The sequence below is a fragment of the Mus musculus genome, chromosome 10 (assembly GCF_000001635.26).
Source record: "Mus musculus strain C57BL/6J chromosome 10, GRCm38.p6 C57BL/6J".
Lineage (NCBI taxonomy): Eukaryota > Metazoa > Chordata > Mammalia > Rodentia > Muridae > Mus > Mus musculus.
The window spans coordinates 126,135,365-126,151,751 of NC_000076.6; the positions used below are offsets into that span (position 1 = coordinate 126,135,365).

The 16,387-nt window shown below is 42.2% G+C and overlaps 1 long non-coding RNA gene across 9 annotated transcripts in view; it reads left to right on the forward strand.

Moving 5' to 3' along the window:
• Positions 1–2,957, forward strand: part of Gm30041 — a 44,200-nt gene extending 41,243 nt beyond the window's left edge. For 8 of the 9 annotated variants that reach the window (XR_872162.2, XR_872163.2, XR_003948979.1 and 5 more), the window contains one exon: positions 2,265–2,957. This is a non-coding gene — a long non-coding RNA (predicted gene, 30041). The remainder of the gene's footprint in view (positions 1–2,264) is intronic. The other variant, XR_872164.2, reaches the window with a different exon arrangement.
• The last annotated feature ends 13,430 nt before the right edge of the window (positions 2,958–16,387 follow it).

Here is a 16,387-nt window from a genome sequence, read left to right on the forward strand (position 1 = left end):
GTTTTTTTTTTAAATAATAAAAGAAATTATAATAAGATGCAACAAGAAGTAGCACAGTATCAACAGTGGACAAGGAAAACAGCAGAGGAGCCGGGTGTGGTGGCGCACGCCTTTGGTCCCAGCGCTCGGGAGCCAGAGGCAGGCAGATTTCTGGGTTCGAGGCCAGTCTGGTCTACAAAGTGAGTTCCAGGACACCCAGGGCTACACAGAGAAACCCTGTCTCGTAAAACAAACAAAGGAAAAAAAGAAAAAAAGAAAGAAAGGAAGGAAGGAAGGAAGGAAGGAAGGAAGGAAGGAAGGAAGGAAACGGCCAAGGGAACAGATCTATTCATTCACGAGCTCAAGAATCCCATAATAACACTAAACGGAACCATTCTATATGCACAGGGGACCTTGGGCAGACCTGTGCAGGCCCCGTGCATCCATCCTGGCCAGGACCCTCTGAGAGTTCACGTGAGCTTTGCTGATCTGGATGACCTTGCTTTCCTGCTGTCCTCCATCCCCTTGGGTTCTTTCTTCCCACCTCCTCTTCTTTGGTATTCCCTGAGCCCTGAGGGGAGGGATTTGATGGGCACATCCATTTAGGGCTGAGTGTTCCAGGATCTTTCACTTTCTGTATTATGTCTGGGCTATGTTTGTTCCCATCTGCCCCAGGAGGAAACTTCTCTGTTGTAATCTGAGCAAGACACTGATCTATGATTATAGCAAAATGCCCTTGTACTGAGATTTTTTTGTTGTTTTTTTACTACACTGAACTAATAGGCCGTGTGAATAACTTATCTGCTAAAAACCAAGTAAATTGTGATAAAAGCAAACCCTTGGAGAGATAGAACGTAAGCAACATCGCTTATACTGTTGTTGGAATGGTCCAGTCTTTTACTCTTTACTTTTAAGACAATTTAAGCATAGATCTCATAAACTTAAAATATATTTAATATTTATAATAGATATTGCAAATCCCCTAAAATTTCTCATGTATCAGGTAAAATTATCTAAAACAGCTAAGAAGTTCTTCATAATAGTAAAAATAATTGTTATATTTACAATTTTAAGAAATTAAAATTTCCTAGGGTTTCTTTCCTAGGGTTCCGACCCTTCCCTTAGTTCTCTGAGAATTCTTGGGAAGGTTGTAGTATAAAATAGGATTGGAAACAGAACCTTTTGTGGTCCAGAGAGATCTACCAAAAGGGTCAGACCCTTGTAACAGGCATCCGTGTTGATGCATTCACTGGTTTTGTGTGTCAACTTGACACAAGCTCGAGTCATCAGAGAGGAAGGATCCTCAGTTGAGAAATGTCTCCATAGTATCAGGCTATAGAGCATTTTATCAATTAGTGATCAGTGGTGGAGCTCCCAGCCCATTGTGGGTGGAGCCATCCCTGGGCTGATGGTCTTGGGTTCAATAAGAAAGCAGGCTGAGCAAGCCACAGTTAGCAACACCCCTCCATGGCCTCTGCATCAACTCCTTCCTACAGGTCCTGTTCTGTTTGAGTTCCTATCCTGACTTCCTTCCGGTGATGAACAGCAGTGTGGAAGTGTAAGCCAAATAAACCCTTTCCTCTCCAAGTTGCTTTTTGGTCATGGTGTTTCGTTGTAGCAATAGAAACACAAAGAGAGCTGATGTGTTCCAAGGGGAGAATGGAATGGAGGGGGCAGAGTTGCACCTTGTGAGGGAAACCTGTTAGCCCTGTCAGGCTCCCATCATCTCTGCCTGAAAGGAGGGAGCAGGAGAGGCAGCATAGTTGGAGAGCAGGCATGTCCAGTGACCTCTTAAGAGAGCTTTCTGGTATGTGCTGGGTAACCTTGGTGCTTAGGGACAACCTGACACTCTGTCACCTTAGCCTGAGAGTTCCCTGAAGGAAAGCGCCTGAAGTTTATAGGTAAGCAAAGTTTGGGTAGATGTCACAGGGCATGGGAGAAAAGCATCGATGGCAATAACGGGTATGAGTTAGCCACATGTGTCGCTGATGTCACAGTCTTATGCCCACTGTCCACGACTTTGGAGTATACATGATGTAATGCCTAGATTGTGGTAGCAGTGTCCTGGCATGTAATAAGTATTCTAGAAAGGAGAGAGACTATAATTATAACTCCTTGCTATTTTATTTATTCCTTCTTTATTTCCTTTCTTTTTTCCTCCCTCCCTCCTTTCCTCCAAACCCCCCTCTCCTTGAAGGGAAGTATTTTAACTACTAGCTTAATTGTTTCTCATTGACTACAGAAATGAAGTTTTGTTTTGTTTTTTTTATTCTTGAATTTTCTAGGTAAGACTGTGCAAACAGGAGAGAAACGCAGAGGCGTTTACTAATATCGGAAGATCACAAACAGTAAGCAGATGGGAGAGAGACCAGCCTGAGACAGCGACCAACACAATGTGTGTGGCTGTGTGTGGTGATGGTGACCACCCTGTTCTGCAGCAGAGTCACCCCAGGCTGCTCTGTGGCTTCTCTTTCCATTTCCAATTTTGAGCCTGCAGTGCTGGAGATATTTCAAGCAACCAAGTTACTCTCAAAGGGAAAAAACAGGCAATGGAGAGACGGGCTGGGTCGGGATGTTAAGAAACAGTCACCACAGCGGGCGATGGCTTGACGTGAACTTTTCTAAGTCTGTCTCTCTTCTTGTCTTTGTTCACCTTTCTCTCTGTCTCTGAAGCTGAAGAAAGACTTCAAATACTGGGCAAAGTCTGAGTGTCATGGAACAAGAAGTCCCAGAGCTGTTGGATCTTCATTCCATTGGCTCTGAAATACAACATGGATCTGCAAGCCGGACCTGTAGGAGTCACATGTTAGCCGAGTCAAAATCGAAGATGAGACTGGTTTGAACATCTGAGAAAATGCACTTAAGTCACAATCAACTCGCTCATGTGAGCACCATACAGCTTTATTGTGGATTAAAAGCCCCATATTATTGCAGCACCCTTGTATGCTAATAATAAAGTCATTTTTTTTATTCCCAAAGTCCTGCTATACAATGGAAATGTTTTGTTTAGTTTTGTTTTTCGAGACAGGGTTTCTCTGTATAGCCCTGGCTGTCCTGGAACTCACTTTGTAGACCAGGCTAGCCTCGAACTCAGAAATCTGCCTGCCTCTGCCTCCCGAATGCTGGGATTAAAGGCGTGCGCCACCATGCCCGGCCAATGGAAATGTAAGATGTCGTTCCAACTATAAAAGACAAAGGCACAGGGACCTAGGAAGCTCTGTTTTGTTTGTCCCTCAGCTATTTACTGGAATTACCAAAAGCTATGGGAGGTGAGGGAGACACACAACGCTCTGGATTTGAATGGACACCCTAGTGTGTTTATCGAAACCCACGTGCAGACCGTGCATCCATCATTCCGGGCAAGTTACTGCAAAGAGAGCTGCGAGCCTTGCTGTAGCCTCATGCAGCTGTGCACACTAAAGGCAACAGACGTGACTTCATCAGGCCTCTGATTACCTGATCTCTTTCTACCACCTGCGCTAGAGAACGCAGGTCAAATTTTACATGCATGCGGTCACCTTAGCGCTTTCTGTCTGTAACTAGATGAAGGGCCAGCCAACCCTGGGTGGGAACTGACCTCAAGGTTTCGTCATTTTTCCTGTGGCCACCTGCATTTAAACTAATCCATCTCTATCAAGTTTAATACGCTGAGGGAAGGGGGGGGGCATTGATGAATAGAACTGAGAGTTTTGTCTTCGAAAAAGAACCTGTTAAGGAAACAAAGCGATCTTGAAACACACATGCACACGCAGATGCAAGGTTTGGCACAAAATAAAATATAATGAGGCTGGGAATGTTTTTCTTCAGACTAGAGTGCTTATTAAACATTCCAAATAAATCCAATGAAAAGAGTTCAGGTGTGACTTGGTGCCTGAGTGGCATGGGCTGTTTTTAAGTTTATGATGTGAAATATTGGAAGGCATTTTTCATAACACATTTAGTCTCTGGACAGTGAGACCAGCGAGGAATTATCCAACTAAGATGGATTCTGCTTTAGAAAAAAAAAAATGTCTGTATTTACATTTAATTCGGGATAGTGAAATCCACTCTTCTGGGCACACATTTAGTGTTTTGCAAAGGAGAAGAGTCATTGCCACAAGCAAGATGCAGGTGATTCCAATAACTCAATACTCTCTCACATCGTTCCTTACAGTCTGCCCCTTCCCTGCCCAGAGCTGTGGATTAACCCCATAATACTATCTTAATGAAACATCCTTGAGTAAATTACTAAGTGTGACATCACAGGGCCATATGTTAAATAGATTTTTTTTTACTTGATATAAAAAACAAACCCACCAACCTACATTCTACCATGGTCCCAACCTTTGTGTCTATGTTAGGGATTTATTAAAACTTCAGGTTTCCCTTCATCTTCACCAGGACCAGATGGCAGCCTATTTCATTATTATTTTAAATTTAAAAATAAATTAACTAAAAATAATACATAAAATATTTTTCCATCAGAAATACTATTAGTAAAAAGTAGGAATTGCCCGAAGTGACTGAGACTTTTACCCCAAAACCTGTGCCTATGGACCTCCCCCCAAACCCCCAGCACGTTGGCAGTGCAGCAACGGGCCTATGTACACTCCCATAGTGCAGCAATGGGCCTATGTACACTCCCATAGTGCAGCAATGGGCCTATGTACACTCCCATAGTGCAGCAACGGGCCTATGTACACTCCCATAGTGCAGCAACGGGCCTATGTACACTCCCATAGTGCAGCAACGGGCCCATGGACACTCCCATAGTGCAGCAACAGGCCCATGGACACTCCCATAGTGCAGCAACAGGCCCATGGACACTCCCATAGTGCAGCAATGGGCCTATGGACACTCCCATAGCTAAAGAGTAAATGCACGAGTGTGCACATGAGCCTGCACATAAGGAATAAGAATACCTGAAGTGAATCCCTTAGCTGAGTGGTTCATGGCTCCTGCAGCCTGGGTGTTGAAACAAGGCAGCTCTAAATAATCCAAGAGAGGAGAGGAGAGGAGAGGAGAGGAGAGGAGAGGAGAGGAGAGGAGAGGAGAGGAGAGGAGAGGAGAGGAGAGGAGAAGAGAAGAGAAGAGAAGAGAAGAGAAGAGAAGAGAAGAGAAGAGAAGAGAAGAGAAGAGAAGAGAAGAGAAGAGAAGAGAAGAGAAGAGAAGAGAAGAAAAAGTGAATATGAAAAAAATAATGTGCATAAAATGGGATCTGGGCTTATAGAAAATAAGCTTTATTTTCTTTAACTTTTTTGCCTAAGAATAGCTGAATACCACAGATACAGACCATAATCTTACTCCTGTGGAGTCTTGGTTTTGGGGTAGCACATCGTTCATCCACCACGATCTAGATTAGTGGTTCTTATCCTGTGGGTTATGACCCCTTTGGCGGTCACATTTCAGATGTCCTGAATATCAGATATTTACATCACAATCCATAACAGTAGCAAAATTACAGTTATGAAGTAGCAATGAAATAATTTATTAATGGGGGTCACCACAGCATGAGGCACTGTATTAAAGGGTCACAGCAATAGGAAAGTTAAGGAACACTGTTCTAGATGAATCTGTGTTAAATAATAAGGCTACATACACTGTTTCTCCAAACAGTAAATTTCAGGCTTTGTTTGGAGTTCTGTCCCAAGACAATGGTGGTACTTCATCATGACCCATGAAAACTTTCCATTCCTAGCCTTTCTCCCTAGGAACCAATCAATGCAATTGCTGGCCCAACAGTCTAATGAAGAAAAGCAAACACTTAAGTTGAATTTGATTTGGTAACAATGTAGGCATCTGTCAGTAGATCAGCCAAAGTCTCGCCTACCACACATTGACTTTGCTTAGGACACTGGGTGGACAGTCTGAACTTGAGGCAACAGTCTGTCTTGACCACCCACTTCTGCAGTAACAGCTATGCTATCCCAGCCTACCCTAAGCACAGCGTGATCCTTTAGAATCTATTTTTTTCTTCATGTACCAAGCATTCATTCTGTTTACTAAGGTTTGAAAATAAAATCTAAAAATTCATTGAACCTCAGTTTAAAACATGGCCATTAAGGCAACGGCAGCAGAAATCTTCAAAGTATATTCCCGAGGAACAATCTCTACTTTCGCACTTAGCTACCTCACTATTCTAGGCTGGACATTCATTTCTGTCATGATAGAAGGGAGAAGACATAAGCAATGCCCTACTCTACACGTTCTTGCCTGTGTTTCTGGGAAACAGAAATCCCAGCATCCCAGCATCACTCAGGATGGGATATTCAATGCCAGATGTGTTTCAGGTTTGTTGTATGTCAAAGATTCCATGACAATACAATTTATCTCCTGGCACAGAGGACCTTGGGGAAAGAAATGAAAACTCTGGTGTATCTGGCAGACCAGGAACTTTCTAGACTCTATCCAAAGTCCCCTGAGTCAGAAACTGTGGTGGGTGTCCTGGGAACGGAGCCATGTAAACTTTTGTGGGTTAGAGACTGCGCCTTGCTGTCATTTTTATTCCCGGTGCTAAGCACAAATCTTGGGACAGAGCAGACATTCAATACCGATTTGCTAAATTCAATCATTCCACAAATATTTGAGTTCCTTCTACGGGCCAGATGTTGTTCCAGGCACTTGTATCCAAGAACAAAAACGGGCAAAAGTTCTGATTTTTCGGAACGTGGAAGCGGAAGGGAGAGCAATTAAACTGTAACAACGGGGCAAACTAAACAGCAAGGTAAGAGCTCAACAGCTGCAGGGGGAGAAGCTGTGAGGGATGAAGGTGAGGGGAGCCACGTGCAGCAGGAGCCCTCATGCAGCAGCTTTGTTAATTCAGTTCCAGGGTAGGTTTCCCCTGAAAAGGTAGCTTTTGAAAAGTGAGGAAAACAGACTACAGGATATCTAGCAACAAACTTCAGACTACTCGGGCAAAAGAGGGTTGTGCCTGGCACATCTGACTATACAAAAGACTCTCCCAAGCCTGGGCCAGAGAACAAGCCAATATTGTGGAACTCTGCCCTCTGGGAGTGAGGTGGCCACGGCCCTCTAAAAATCCTACAAATCGGTGTATTCGGGGTTACCCTACAAACCCTCAGGAGACCAGCACCATTGGTGTCCCCTCACAGAAGGAAAGGAGAGGGCTCAACCAAACCCTCAACTGAGAGTCCGGGGCACTTCTCCTCTCTCTGGCTCCCTGCACAAGTGGTGCTTGGTCTAAGGCTTCTAGAGGACTTAGGGTATAGACTGATGTCGGGGCTCCATCTTTGGTACTGTGGGGGGCACCAAACGCTGGCGCGATGGTTGTGCTTTTTGGTTATGCCTGGGACTGAGTCACTTGTGCTCCTAATTCGTTGATTTACCAAGCTGGGACTTTATATTTCTTCCCATCTCCCCGGGAAAAGAAAAGGGAGCAGGGTAAAAGCTCTAAGTCAGCTCTGCAAGCCAAGAATTCCTTCCTTTTATTGTGCATCGTCTCAAGCTCCAGGGAACATCAGAAAAATCAGTTCTGTGAATACAAGACCCAGAAACAACTGGATCCGTAGGACAGCTGCCCTCGCGTTCACTCTCTCCAGTTTTAAAGCGGCTTCGCAATGCACAGGGTTCAGCACATCGGCGTGCTCTGTGATTCCAGCACAAATTCTTCCTCTGGGATGAGCTATTAATCTGCAGGAGACTCGGCCGTGTCCGGGAATATCACTCAGTGTGATCAGTTTATATAAATTCCTCTAGCTGTACAAAAGCTGGTGCCAAACAATCAAATAAGCCAAAACACTAGAAGAACGAAAGCAAAACCACATACAAAAATATCAAATATAATAACTGCAAAGAGTCAGAGTTTGAGAACATGGTTAACAGACAGGCAGAAAGTAAGCACGGTTGATGTTTTTTAGGCTGTCCCCTCCAGCCCCCTGGGAAATCATTTCAGACTATTTCAGAACCTATACATATTTTCACACTATGTGCAGTTGTGAATTTTTATAGTTTGTGGTACTATAATTGCGTTAGAATTACTGAAGTTGCACCTGAACTGTGGTATATTCATAAGAATCACCTTTTGATATTTGGCACTAGCTTATTGAAGGAACTCAGCTACATTTTTTTTTTAATTCTCTGAGCTTCAATTTTTGAGGATACAGTTCAAAAGTAGTTTGGACTATTTTGCAAACATAATCACTCGTGTTTATTTCACTTACACCAGTCTCTCCGCGGTCTTCACTTTGTTCTCTGTCCATGAGCAGTATCCTCCAGTATTTAAATAACCTTATTTAAATATTTACACAGCCTGCATCCTCATAAAATAATTTCTTGATGGTACTGAGCCAAGGAAGTGTACCAGTTTGACCAACTGTAAAGCCATCTACATCATTATAATATGTATAAAATGATCGTAAATATGTAACCGTGAAACCTGTTGTCCTGCATTAATTATCCTACACATTATTAATCTCATTGCACTATGTTAATACAATAAATATTATATAACAGTGAGTACATACACCTTGTGTATTTGAAGCTTACGTGTTGTCAGAATTACTGGTAATTCTGGAAAAACGTACCACCCAAACTCCACATTCATAATAAGAACGCATCTTGTTTCTTTTATGTGTTTTGGATTTCGGCTACCGGCCCTGAGAACTTCCTAAATGAGAGGTAGGAACTCTGGCAGAGGGAGCAGACACAGGGAGTCTCCGCAGTCTGGAGCTGGCCGCACAACCTGTGGAGTCAGAGTTTCCTGAGCATGCGCAGTTCATCAGCTGTGCCTGGCGAAGCTCCTGTGTGATACACCAGCTTTTAACTTACAAACACTATGAGGTCAGAGAAGACTGTGGACAAAAACAAAGAATCTTAATAACGACATTTTAAAATGCTAGTTTTAAAGGTGACCTTTTAAAATGAAACTGATTTATTTATATCCGACAGATTGGTCGATCTCATAGAAATCAAGGTTTTAGAAGACAGACTGCAGGCTGCTGGTTTGAAACTTAGGCTGTTGGTGGTGGGGATGCGGTGCATGGCTGCTAGAGCAGCAGAGAAATTTTCTTTGAGGGTGTAGTCAATGTTGCAGGCTGCTCCACTAAATAACGCCATCCGTGTTCATGAAAGCAACCCTAATTAAACTCAGTGGATCACAAACAAGCAGAACAAACAGATAAACACACGTGAAAATTGGAGTGGAGTTTGTCACGGAGAAAGATGGATGAGAAGGGGCCATGAGGTGAAATGACTGACTGGCGGTATTATATACACAAGTGCGATTTTCAAAGAATAATCAGTTTTTAAATAATGACAGCAGATCCAGGAGACAATGTTTTCTTTCTTAGGGGCTGCTCTTCCCACCCTTCTAGGAACTCCTACATCCCCACTCTTTCTCCTTTCTCTTCCCCCTTTCCACAGGATATGTATGGCTTTCCTCGCTTCCCATGACTTCTCTCCTCTTCCCTTTCCCCCTGGCCACCATTCTCTGCACCACAGCATCGCTCACTCCCTTAAATGACCGTCCTGCTCTCTCTTGCTCGCTTTCGTTTGCTTATATGAAAATGCCTCTTGGCAAAGTCTCTCCTCCAGATACCCCCGGCCCTCGCGCAAAATGCCTGGAAAATTAATTCCATGTACATTTTAGGAAATATCGCTCACAGCTGCATTTTTCCATTAGAAATGGTTTCAAAGGCTACAGAAAGAAACCACAGCCAAATGAGGCAAAGTTTAAGTGAGAAAACATGTGCGGACCATTAAGCCGAGTGACAGGAAAGAGGTTACATTTCCAGAGCTACGGAGTTCTGCAAATGCCCTTCAAGCAAACAAGAGCATTTTTTTTAAAACTTAAAAAAGAATCAGACTGTCAAGGCAGAATTTACAAAAATAAAATTCACATTTAGACTGAAGGATAATTAAGGCTCAACTTCGTAAGCAACTCGTAATCAGGGGCCACATATATGAAAGTAACTTGAGGAGTGTGCTAACGATGAAAGAGAGTGCACCAATAGTTCACCTCATGAATTACGATGACCCTTTTGACTGACATAGATGTCACTCCCCATTTTCTGATTTTTTAACATGTCATCTATATACACATAATAACAAGATTAATAGCAGTGAACTATTGAAGCATTACCTAATCTACTGTGTTTGAGAAGAAATAATAGAAAAAACAGCTCTTTTTACAGCATTCCCAGTTTCAGAAGAATCTGCATACATAGTCTTGTTCCATAGGGGGCTAGCACTGTGTGTCTTTGAGAGAAATGAAGTGGCGTGCTCTGTTGCTTAAATACCTTGAAAAGAAAGTGGGATGTAGACAGGGTTTGGCTGTGATAGTAAGCGGCCATTTTGACTTTGTGAGGCTGAATGTCCATTGTAACCATGGGTTTTCTAAATCAATCATGAAGGACCTGATGTGAAATATTAACTCGATGGCCAAGGATGTCTATGAGTTAGAAAGACCTCTAAGAGGAGGGGTAACAGGGAAAATTGGAGGCTTAATTTACCCCGTGGCTGACATCTTGCTTCTCTGCCACCCTACAAAGGTCAGCTCTGAAACACAGCTTGGTTTAGAGGAGCCATTGCAAACTCCACCTACCAGCCAGTCAGCTGACTTGGAAACTGATGACAGCTCAGGGGACAGCTCAGGGGAGCATTTCCTCAGCAGTGGCTTCTGCTGAGAGAGCTCCATTACAACTGTGTCCTGAAATGCCACAGGGCTGGAGATGTTGAGTCAGGCTCCAGTAGCAATATATACATTCATGCATACATACGTACATACGTACATACACACATACACACACACATACACATGCATACATACGTACATTTATATATACATACATGCATGCATACACGTACACACATGCATACATACACACATACATGCACACACACACATGCACACATATAATTTATCTTAACAATGTTTCTAGAGTGGAGCTAAAATTCTTTGCAGAATCAGAACACTTTTTTGTTTGTTTGTTTTGAGACAAGGTTTCTCTTTGTAGCTCTAGCTGTCCTGGAACTCACTCTGTAGACCAGGCTGGCCAGGAACTCTCAGAGATCCACCTGACTCTGTCTACTGAGTACTGGGATTAAAGGCATGTGCCACCAAGCCACAACACTCTTAAGAGTGCACAGGCTGTGTAGGGACTAACTAAGAGTTCAAGGCTGAGTTTCATTTCAGGGTAAGAATGAGCACATTATCCCCCCCCCCCCACCTCCCCAGATAACAGTGTCATATACCAAGCTCTGTGGAATTGGTACCAACAGCCCTTGGCTCTATTTACATAAGGTCTTCAACAGTCACTCCTATTTTTTACTTATTTTATTTTAAATTATATTTCAAAGGATTGATTACTTAAAAATCAAATAATATTATAAAGCCCTCAAACCTAAAACAAGCAAACACTCGATTCTGACCTTGTCTTGTCTTGTCTTGTCTCGTCACCAGGAGCAAAAACCTTGAACTTGTTTAATGGGTAGGGTTTTCTCCATACTAATAATAGTTATATACTAGTTTTTAAAGTTTGACCTAATCAATCATTTTTATTCAGAACATCTGAAAATCTTTGGTGATTTCCCATGCCTCCTCTATTCTCCAGGTGTGGTTTTATTTCAGTTTTTTAAATAAGTTTTTTTCAGTTTTTTAAATCTAGTCTCTCATATACTTTGCACCTAAACTTATGTATTTATAGTGGGGTTTTAAGACTCACTCAGATTTCAGCTTGACTGACTTGGAAATCAGAGTGACTGTGGGTGATATATATCCCTCTGGCTCGATATTACCATCCACTGATGATCAAAGATATACCTATTCACAGAACTTTACCAAGTAGTGACATAATTCTACAATTTTTTATCTCAAATATATTTGTAAAGATAAACATATTCCCATCAACTACTATTTCTCTATAGCCCAGTTTAAACATGAAACTCATAATTTCTTATTTATATAATTAAGCAACACTTAATTGCATTTTGTTGTATAATTAATCTAAGACATTTACTTGGTTGTCTTGTTATAATTGAAAATTAATTCCCTGTGTTTACAACTTTTAATTTAATGTGTTAAGTTTTTCCCCCCCATATAATCAATAAAATACCCTTGGTATCATTACGAACACAGAGTTAAATCTATTTAGTGAGTTTGAGCTATGTTCTATAATGCCATGGGGAACAAGAACAAAATTCAAACTTGGAAATTTGACAGGGAAAAAACTTCTACCTTCTATAAAAACATGTTCAAATAAATAAAAAGAACACAAAAGAAATTGAGGGCAAACCTACAGAATTGGGAAAAATAGGTAAATGGCTACATTGAAATGAATGGTTATTGTTTAAAATCTTACTTTTGAAAATATAGAAAGCAACAAAGGAAATAATGGAGAAACATGTAACAAATGAGTGACTAATACGTCAAGAAATTACTGTCAAGGCTGAGGGTTTAGGGGAGTGCTTGCCTAGTGTACCCAAGGCACTAGGTTCAAACTCAGCCCCACCCAGGAGAAAAGAGGGAAGGGGGAAAGAGGGAGAGTGAGGGATATGGAAAGAGGGGAAATGGATGAGGGAGGGGTGGGGAAGGGAAGGGAAGGGAAGGGAAGAGAGAGAGAGAGAGAGAGAGAGAGAGAGAGAGAGAGAGAGAGAGAGAGAGAGAGAATTTGTGAACTTGGAGAATAGAATGATAGAAATGTGCCCCTACCCCAGGAATTATATTTTTTAAGAGGTCGACAGTGACTGAAGTTGGGCCACTATATATATTATTTTTCTAATTTTATAAATGTTTGGCATTTTACTTAATAAAGACTTTAAAATTACACTCTGTGATTATTTTCAGTTATGGCTGTGTAAATTTGTCTGAAAATATCTTTATTCTTTCTTCATACCAGACCAATAGTTAAGCTAAATACAGTTTTCTAGTTTGGCAATCCTTTTCTCATAGCTGGATCCCTCCTGGTAGGGTCTTGCCATGTAGAACAGGAAAGCTTGAGTTTTCTTTCCTTTGCCTCTGTCTCCTGAGTGTTGAGATAACAGGTGTATATACAACCATACCTCAAATCTATTCGGATTCTTACCCTTTAAGAGGTTTTTCTTTCATATTTCTGTATTTGTGTATAGAAAGGGTGCATGCCTATGTGCCACAGTGTGTGTGTGTGTGTGTGTGTGTGTGTGTGTGTGTGTGTGTGTGTGTAGATCAGAGGACAGTGTACAGAGTCAATTCTCTCCTTCCACCATGTAGGTCTTAGGACTTCAGCCTCTGGCTTGGCCTGCTGCAGACACTTTTACCTACTGAGCCATCTTACAGGACTTCTTATTCCAGTTCTTTGTTATTATTTTTTTTTGTTTTTTGTTTTTCATTTTTTCATTCCAGCTCTTAATATACAGATCATTCATTCATTCATTCATTTTTAAGAAATAGCATGGGCTGGAGAGATGACTCAGAGGTTGAGAGCACTGATTGCTCTTCCAGTGGTCCTGAGTTCAATTCCCAGCAACCATATGGTGGCTCACAATCATCTGTAATGAGCTCGGATGTCCTCTTCTGGTGTGTCTGAAGAGAGCAACAGTGTACTCATACACATAAAATAAATAAATCTTTAAAAAAACAACGAAAGAAAGAAAGAAAAAGAAAAGGAAAGGAAAGGAAAGGAAAGGAAAGGAAAGAAAAGAAAAGAAAAGAAAAGAAAAGAAAAGAAAAGAAAAGGAAAGAAAGAAATTGAATGTTCAGAGACCACAGCCAAATTGGAAACCTCCACCTGGTTCTCCCCTTGAAGCTCAGGGAACCCCAACAAAGAAGGGGGAGGAGGAATTTAGGAGCCAGATGGGTGGAGAACATCAGGAGAACACAGCCCACATAATCAACTAAACAGGGCTCATGGGAGCTCACAGAGACTGAAATGACAGTCACAGAGCCTGCATGGGTCTGACCAAGGTCATGTGCATCTATGCTGTCCTTGTGTAGCTTGGTGTTTTTATGGGACTCCTAACAGTATGGGTGGGGACTGTCTCTGACTCCTTTGCCTGCTCTTGGGACCATTTTCCTCCTCCCGAGTTGCCTTGCCAAGCCCTGAGATGAGGGTTCATGCCTAGTCGTCCTGTATCTTGCTATGCCCTGTTGGGTTGATATTCCTGGGAGGCCTTCTCGTTTCTGAAAGGAAATGAAGGAACAGTGAATCAGAGGGAGAGAGGAAGTGAAGCAACAGGAGAAGTACAGAGAGAGGGAACTGAGGTCAGGATGCATTGCAGGAGAGAAGAATAAATAGAAAGCAATAAAACAACGGCCAAAAAAAAAAAAAAACAAAAAAACAAAAAAACCAAAAAAACCCTCAAATAAAAAACCCTCACATAAGGAAGAGAAGAGAAGAGAAGAGAAGAGAAGAGAAGAGAAGAGAAGAGAAGAGAAGAGAAGAGAAGAGAAGAGAAGAGAAGAGAGAGGAGAGAGAGAGAGAGAGCATGGACATGTTTAGATTCCTCATGGCTAATCAGGAAATTGGCAACAATTGATTGTACTTCCTTGTGAAGTTATTGTAAAGCCTATACTAGGCGTCCTTAGTATGATTTTAGCACTTACAATCTGGTTATGTCCATACATACATCTTAAATGCTTCCTGGGAGTTTATTTTCAATTATTTGTCTTTCCTATGCCAGTGTCTTTCCTCAGACACTGGGTAACCTTTGGCTGTCATTCATTTCTGCTCTGCAAAGCAGACAGGGAAATTGTCTCCAGGAAAACAGAACTGTTAGTTTTCATTTCAAGCTGATGAAATGGAGGTGGGGGGGGGGGGTTCCCTGGTGAGGCTCAGATACAAGCATCAGCAAAGCTTTAGTCTCTGGGAGGAAAAAAAAACTGTCTCTTGCCAGGGATGGGAGTGAAAAGGGCGCCCCCAGCCTCAGTAGCATCCTTCTGGTGAGGAGCACAGCAAGGCCAGGCTTCCTGCTCAACATGCAAACTTCCACTCTTTCCTCTCTGTCAACCCCGTATCTCACCCGTAAAATATAGTACTCTTAATCTCCTTCAGTCACATTTGGCTATATAATTGGTAACAGGCCACACACTGCTCTTGATGGGGGTTGCTCTAATGCTCACCTACCAGTGACCTTCATTCCAGGACTCATGTACTTGACCGTTTGGTTCTCGGTTGGTGGCACAGTTTGGAGAACTTTATGGAATTTTTGAACAAGAAGCCACAGAGCAGACTTACAGCCAGGAAGCTGAGCTTGAAGGTTACAGGCTGATTCAGGATCCAGCTCACCACTTCAGCTTCCTGACCCTCTGAGATGCAACAGGCTGAGAAGCCAGTGAGCTCCAGCTGTCAGGAATGAGTATCTGGTGGGCCATACCTTCCCCATCATGCTGGGTGGCATCCCCTGAATCTGAGCTATGCTGTCTTCACCCCTTGTTTCATGTTGTCTCAGGCACAGGAAAAAAAATCCCTACTGCATCATCCTGTCTCTGCGCTCAAACTGCACTCATAATATAACCAGGGAAAAAAATAACTGTTTCTTCTCAGATAAATATTCAGACACTAGTCTGCTAAGTGATGGGAAATACCACAACGCTTTAGAGTTTAAAAGCTTTGCTGTAGGTTTGGTTGTGAAACTGACGATTGAATTCAAATAATATTCACCTTTGTAGTGGGCAACAATGGTACTTGACAGATTAAAACTTTTTTAATAATGTGAAAGTCAATGTGAGAGCTAGAACAGCATAGGACGTTGCTTTACAACACTTAAGCCAAGGGAGCTCGCTGACGTTAGAAGCACTCTTCATCGGCATCGAAATACTGCATTAATCTAGGTAGCTCCTGTGAAGACAGTACAGAGGAGCCTGAGAGAGTTTGGCTTTCCAGCCACTGAACTTCACCAAGACACAAGGAAGGTAAGATGGTAAGAAGAGCTGAGTGCTCTTGGCTTAGGTAGGGACTGGATTGCAAAACCAACCAACCAACCAACCAACCAAACAACCAAACAACCAAACAAACAGTGTGGCTTAGCTTAGTGGCATTGAAGAGCACACAGTGAAGGTGGTAGAGCTGTTCACTCAGAAGAGAACTGGATAGGAAAATTAGTGAGCGACTTGAGATCCTAACTGCTTCTTAAGAGCTGTGCACATCTGTTCTCTTGTGTGATCTCTCTGTATGTCTTTGAAACAAGGTAACAGCAACAACAAAGGCTTATTTAAACAACTCCTTTCATGGGACACCATCATTTTTACCACCAATTTAAGGCATTAGAGTGGAAAAACAAAACAAGCATACTATTTGGAATATCATTCTGCTATGGCTTATAAATGGATAAGGCATCGGACATAGGGTCTCTGGTTCCCAGTAAATGCAATTGAAATGAATCTCCAGATGCACTCGAGTATTTAGCAAAAACCATGAGTGCACTCACCCATGAGATACTTTTACCATTGCTAATAAGAGTCCTCATTATTTTCTTTTGTGAAATCATCTGATAACTG